This window comes from Neltuma alba, unplaced genomic scaffold (genome assembly GCF_004799145.2).
Source record: "Neltuma alba isolate B1F8T4 unplaced genomic scaffold, ASM479914v2 tig00013612_pilon, whole genome shotgun sequence".
Classification (NCBI taxonomy): domain Eukaryota; kingdom Viridiplantae; phylum Streptophyta; class Magnoliopsida; order Fabales; family Fabaceae; genus Neltuma; species Neltuma alba.
Genome location: NW_021637802.1, coordinates 90491 through 97942, shown reverse-complemented (window position 1 = coordinate 97942; position 7452 = coordinate 90491). Strand labels below are relative to the sequence as shown.

At 36.2% G+C, this 7452-nt stretch overlaps 2 pseudogenes; one reads left to right on the top strand and one right to left on the bottom strand.

Moving 5' to 3' along the window:
* Window positions 1–751: 751 nt before the first annotated feature.
* Window positions 752–3554, top strand: LOC114738539 (tubby-like protein 8; annotated as a pseudogene).
* Window positions 3555–3780: 226 nt separating this feature from the next.
* Window positions 3781–5747, bottom strand: LOC114738537 (aspartyl protease family protein At5g10770-like; annotated as a pseudogene).
* Window positions 5748–7452: the final 1705 nt, after the last annotated feature.

The window sequence follows — 7452 nt, the reverse complement described above, 5'->3', positions numbered from 1 at the left end:
AAAAAAACATCGTATTTCAAATAGTCCAGATTAATTTTTCATTTATAAATTTTAAAAATACATTTTTTTAAAAACAATAATGAAAAGATTATCTTTTTTTTAATTTGTTCGTAAGCATCTTTTTTTTAATTATGTATTTATTGCAATAAAACCAGACCTTTTTTTTGTGGTAAAATCCATATTTAATATTCGCATGAGCATCGCAACACATATCCTTTTGAAAATTGCGTCATTTGGAGAGATTATTTTTCTTTTTCGAATAGTTACCGTTAGTCCGTACAAAACCAAATATGCAATTTCCCACTACAGTCCAACCGATAACCGACCCCAGAAGTCCAGAACACTTGTCCGTTTCCCCAAACATTTTCAAATTCAAACATCTTTTGATCCTATAAATCGCACACATAGTATCAGAGTATTCAGTGAGCTCCATCTCAGCATAAGAAAGCCCAACAACGGCTAAGATTTCAATCTCAAACTGGACCCCACTCATTGATGAGTCTCTGAGATTGAAACCACCGCCAAGTCTCCTATGCACACCGTACCGCTGCACAATTGTCAAGAGCAGGACGACATTAAATACATTCTCATACTTCTATTGAATTTTTCATTCTTCAAAGTTCAAACCTTTAAATTCAAATCGTAGCCATATTAACTCTTTCCCAAAACCACCTAGACCCAGCTTCTTATCTAAAAACTGAGATTTCTTTCTTGCCGCATCCTCCAAAGTTTGTTCCTTTCTTTATCACCCATGACGGATGCTTGCAGAAGATCCTCCATTTTGGGTCAGTCATACAATTCTCTCTACGTCAATCCTCTTACTGAACTCAGGCACAGCCGTAGCTGCAGCGACAGTGGCAGCTTAGCTTCCAAATGTGACAAATGTGAAGATTTCACGCCCAGAGAAGTCTCAACTGATAATAAAGAGAATGTCACGCCCAAGAAGAAAGATGTAACTCGCTTTTGTGACAAGGAAAATTCAGTGCCTGCAAATGGGTCATATTCTTTGCCTAAACACTTCTCAAAGTCCAAGTCTTTATCCACAGATAGGATTTTGAAGCCAAACTCGCTTCAGTTCTGTATGCGAATGAACGAACCTGAAAAGGCTTTTGGGTGCAAGATATGGGATAATTTATGTTCTGAGAATTCGAGCTCTTTAAAGATTTGGGATTTCTCTGTTCAGAGGCAGCCCCAGCTTCCTCCTGGTCAACCTTGCCCAATAAGTGAGTAAAAATTCTTCTTCTAATGAATGTCTTACACTGTAAATTTTCATTTCCAGTATGAAGCTGATTAAGATGTGTTAAATTGTTGGTTCAGGTCTTTGATCTGTAGACCGTTGCCCATAGATATTGGGAGGTGTTCTTGCATCGTTGTAAAGGAAGCAAAGCCAGAAGGACTATCTGGGGGCGCAATGTATTCGCTTTATACTTATGTAAGATTAAGATTTCTGTGATTTTTGAAACAAAGTTAGATTAACTTACTCTTTTACATCATTCTACTTTTGAAAAATTGCACAACAGGGTGTATGTTTTAGTGCGAATTTAGCTTTGAGGGGTGAACACAAAAAACGAATCAGCCTCGTATTCAAGGATAATTCTATTTTCTCCTCCCTCATAAGCTGATATTCATGGATTTAGGTGGCTGCTGTTACATTTGCATGCCTTGCCATCCTTTGATACAGTAACAAGGACCGAGAACTTCGCTAAAACTAAAAAAAAATAGGATTTGAATGCATACATTCTTAAGACCGATACATATGCCTTGGTTTGTTTTTTTTGTTTTTTTGAGTGAAAAAAAAAACCTTAACTTCATGGAGTCTTGAATTACAGGAAGGTCAGGGTCGCCAGAATAGGAAACTAGCTGTTGCTTACCACAAGAGGCGGAATGGGAGGTCTCAGTTCATTGTAGCTCAGAATGTAAAAGGTCTCTTGTCCAATTCAGACGATAGTTTCCTTGGAACAGTAACGGCTAACCTCATGGGTTCTAAATACCATATTTGGGATCAGGTTCAGATTTTTGCCCATCTACATTCACAGTATTCCTTCGGATTGTCTAGTGAAAATTTCACGTACCATTAATTCCATTATGTTTTGCTTGGAAGTAGGGATATCGTCATAATTCACATGATAAACAGCCAAAACCGCCTCTTGCTGTTGTGATGTAAGTCAATATTTCAATCTTCCTCAATTCCCCACTGAGTGAGTGAGTGATATTGTCTTCTACCCATCTCAGAATTTATTTCTTTTTGCAGGTTTATACCTACAGCAGCAACATGTACAGGAAGCTACAGAAGCATGAGAGCATATGTACCCAAGCATCAATCTATGTCACTAAAGAACATTACCCAGGTATACCATATCTGAATTGAACTATGTCTTCCATTACTTGATGTTCAACTTTCCTGATTGATAAAATGTGGGGTTGTTTGCTTTTGATTTCTATGTCTTCCAGGTACAACATATCAAAGGACTGCCCATAGATTGGGAGAGAAAGTTCGACAAAGTCCATCAACTGTTCTCAAGGGTTCCACTTTACAACAAGGTAAGAACCTAAATGGGATGCTTGCTTTTAAAGTTTCATCTAAAACGACATATCTGGACTTCACTTATTTACCCCTTTCCTGCAGACTTCAAAGCAGTTTGAACTTGACTTTAAAGATAAAGGAAGAGCAGAACTTAGAATCCAAAGATCGGTAAAAAATTTCCAACTGACTTTGGAGGTACGTTTGTTTACATGTTTAACTAAGCTCTGAAGGGGTTGCCTACTGAGAATATGATATTTGTTCATGTTCACAAAATAACCTATTGAGTCTCTGCTTAACTGACTTGTTTGTTCAATAAAGGAGAATGGGAAGCAGACAATTCTTCAACTGGGTAGAGTAGGAAAATCAAAATTTGTTATGGATTACAGGTATCAACTTTAAATGGTAGCTTAGTTGAGCCCAAAGTTTAGACCTCAAAGTTTGAAATAAACACGAAACTTGGTTTAACAGCAATTTTATTCTCCTCTGTGAGTCTGCAGATATCCTTTGACGGGTTACCAGGCGTTCTGCTTAAGTTTAGCTTCCATTGATACCAAGCTCTGTTGCTCTGTGTAGTGAGAATTCTCTGCCACAATGTTTAGTTCAACCTCTGAACAGACAGTGGCTTCTTGCTCTCTCCTTTTGCCCCCTTCTTGAGGGTAAGAACAGAAAATGGAAATCGATGTCCGGACAAATTATGCCTCCTAATTGAATGCATCATAGTTCTAAAGAAAATGAATATTTTGGAAGAGTTCAAGTGGCATTTGGATCTCTCATTAAGAAGTTTTGAAGATTTAGACAATTAGGTAGAAAGTCAAGTTTTGCTGCAAGAATGTGAAAAATCCACTGTTTTCAAGATGTGGTGAAGTTAGAGTTCTATCATTATATTGCGTTTTTCAGTTGTTTCAGTTCAGAAGCCTTGTTTTATGTAGCCTACTTGTGGTGAAGTTAGGCTCTATCTTTGCCAAAAGAAAATGGGGGATTTTCACTTTGCATAATTAAATTTTGAAGCACAATGCTTTTATTCTGTTGAGATCTTCAATGCAAATTGCAAAGCGCCCCTCCTTTAGACCCTTTTAGTGTACAAAGATATCCTATTTTTGTGCAAGCGTTTTATAATGATTGAAACTGCATATTTGGGTTGATTCCTTCCCCCATTTCAATCCTTTCACAATATCTTAATTGCTTAAAATTTGTCTGGCTCGTAGAGTGAAAGCAATTAAACAATAAATAACAAGTCATTATATAACTACTAATACCTGTTGTTTTAAAATCATTATAATTGCTGGTTAAAAAAAAAAATCATTATAATAATAAAGGACAATTGCTGGGTAAAGATAACAATAACATAATAATATTACTTTTTGTTTTTTTGTGTCAGAGAAACGAATTATGTTTCTCTTCTCATATCAAACATTCCTTAAGTTTTGCATCAAAGAACTATATCCTCCTTAAGACATATTCTTTGGTAAATGTTCTCCATTCATGAGAAACCACAAGGCTCCCCTCCAAATCCCACTTTAGACTGTTTGATATCATATACTATCCTCTGGTTCCTCTGCTGATAATTCCCAATAATGCTCATTTCATATTCATCGGAAAGACTTGCTTGCCAGTGCCAAACAAACTTGCGAAGCATCCTCTTTTACCACATAGAGTATGCCAGTTACATCCACATTCAGCTCAGCATTATCCTCAAAATACATTCTTATGGTGGGTATGTTTACATCTTGATACCCAGTAAGGTTATAACAAGTATCCAAAATTGAAAACCCTGGTGCTGAAGGAAACCAGTGAACTGTTTTGAGAACTCTGCCTGCAAAGCCTTGTAAACAGATGGAACAAGCCTTGTGATCACAGTTCCAGAATCAATTATTACCCCATGATTGCCAAAACTTGAAGCTTGAAGAGCAACACCGCCAACATTAATGCCGGTAAGATTCAGAACATAAAAGGTAGATAGCTGTGGATTAGGAATCATTCTGGTGTAAGCAATGGGAGTAACATTCTTGAAAACCGAAGATTCATTACCCATAACTAATGACCCAGAAGCTCCGTCATCCGTTGTTGGTAAACAGTAAGAGAAAACTCCTCCAAATATAGAATCCGTTTGTGAGATCACTGAGAGTTTACTTCTTCCTAAACCCATCAGGCCTGAGGTTCCTCCAAACAAACCTTTGTTATTCTTACCACAACCAAATACAAAGTTGTTTATTGGTATACCTCCAAAACTAAGGTTCTCCATACCTAGTTCACCATTACTATAGGACCCATCACCATAGTTAACAATGTAACTGCAAGGCGATGCGTTATTTTCACATGTTTCTGAATTTCCAGTAGCAGAAAGAAGAGATTGACAGGTTGTTGAGTCACAAAGAACTGATTGATAGGAAGGGGATGTAGAAGGCTTGAACAAAGGTCCTTGTTGATCATAACATGCCTTGCAAGGCTCACATTGGACCCATGTCAGGTCGCTTCCAGTGTCAACAATCACTGTCATGTTCTGGCTACCCAATCCCATTGTGACAATGTAGTTTAGAGTTTGGAGAACTATACCAGAAGTTAATGGAACTTGGGTTTCTGAAACATCCTCAATACGACCAGAGACCAATTTTCTGATTCGGTTTTGCATCCAACGTACACGAAGATTATCAAACACCAGTTGTTTCTGAAGCCTCCTATTCCAATCATGTTTCTTCGTTGAACAATGATCCCTGTCCTTCATTTCCATCACAACAGCGCCTTTCTCCCTTCCTGAGAATTCAAGTTCAAATGAAGTCTGCTTCAGAACTCACAAAGAAAATAGATATAGAATTCAAATCAGAGGAATCAAATCAATAATACAACACGGTTCAATCAAGAGAACATATAAACCAATTCATTCTTTTAACTGAGAACGATGAAGAGGGTATTTCTTGAAGGAAAGCACAGTCCTAGATCCTAAAAGTAAAGTGCAGAACAGTTTTGATAAAATAATGGGAGATCCTAAAGTAAAGCAAAGATAACATCTTTAATTTGCGCTTCCCATTTTCTGTTATTTAACTTACTTGATTCTGGGAGGAGACAACCCAGGGGAGCAAGTTGTGGTTTCGCCTGCAAGTTTTGCACTTTGAAAGTCTTCTTCTCTCCAAAAGAGTGAACCCCATTTGCAATGATGAGATAAAGAGAAACAAGGAAAAGAAAGAATGGTGAAAAAGCCATTGCCCTTGCCATTGTTGGAGACTGGTAATGAATGGTCGAAGATATTAAGGAAGACAAGGAGAAGAAACATTGAGAGAGAGAGAAGAGAGTAAGAAGGGGGGAGAGAGGAGAGAGAGAGAGGAAGGTAATGGGGGAGATTCTGAGGGATGGATTTTGGCATGAAAACAAAAGAGGAAGGGCTGGCTTTAGAGACCCCACTAGTGCATGAGAAATTATTGGGGTTTCACGTGCACATATTGAGAAAAGAAAACAAGTGCTTCTGTTTGTTGGTGGTGTGGTGGGTCGAGGGAATTTGGATTTTCAATCATCTTATTGGTCTGCTGAAAACCCATTTAAGATAAGACCTAAGTACTCTCATGGAGTCAACTGTCACAACTTCCCCACATACACAATATGCGAGCTAGAACCCACTAAAAATCACTAGCGCAATTCTTTTGTTGGTATGGTCTCATTGAAAATCAGTTTAAGAAGCTAAATATGAGCATGGATTCGAATTTGATCATTGTATTAATATAAAGAGATACTCAAAGCAATCATACTCCAAGTATGTTCTCTTGTAGCTTCATGCCTTTCTCCTTTCTTAAGTATGGCGGTTTTTATTTCTACCAAAGTGTTTAAAGTAATTTTATAATGGGTTGGTAGGTTACTTGGTTAGATTATTGAAAGATTCTTGGGGGAGTGTGGGAAACACATATCATGATTAGCAATTTCTCTTTTTGATGTTAAAAGTCAATGAGTCATATCAGATGCAGTAGTAGTAGTAATAATAACTGGGTAAAAATTGCTAACAGATCTTTGCGTGTCTGCGTAAATAGGAGGTTTTCATCAGAAATCTCAAAAACATTGAGGTGACTGCCCTGTTAGTGTCGTACTGTCGTTACTGATTGGCTTATTAATTTGTAATCAGATCTATAAACATCGTCTGAATTGGTATGGTAATATCTTTATTTTACCCAAATCTGTTCATGATTACTCCATTTAAATAATATTCTACAGTATAAAATTCCTAATTGACAAGGACGTGGGACTTGGGAGCACCACCACTGAATTATATTTTAATATAAAATTATGTATAAAAATTAATCATTTACTCTATGAATTGTAACTAAGTGCTTAAATTTCAATTCAACTCAATTCTTATAGTTTTTACTAGCTCAAAATTCATATCTTAAATTTTGACTTGATATAATTTAATATATATAGTTCAGTCATTTATGATATTAGTTCCTCAGTTAAAAATAATTTTAATCCTTATAATTCTATCTTCTAAAAGGAGGGTTAAAATTATATGAATTTATAGTTTTATTTTCTAAAAGGAGGACTAACATTTTAAGCGGTTGGGTTATGCGGAGACAAAGTTTAGAAGGGTTTCAATGGAGTCAACTATTAGAATTGAATTGTATTGAATTTAAAATCAGACAAAATTGCATCCGAGTAAAAAAAAAAAAAATACAAGGACCAAACAATTAATTTTTTGGATTATAAACAACATAAATATCATATATAGATCCTGTTCAAAGAAAAGCTTATTACATACACATACATATATTCTTTTACTGCTTTGATTTATTTATTTATTTATTTATTTAATATAGGTACATGTTTTCCTAAAAATATTCATAATAATTTAGTCAAATCAAGCATTGCGCAGGGGAACATATACAATAGCAAATTAATGATGCCTGTAGGAATTGGAAGTACAAAAGAAAGCTGGAATGGTTGCTTCAATA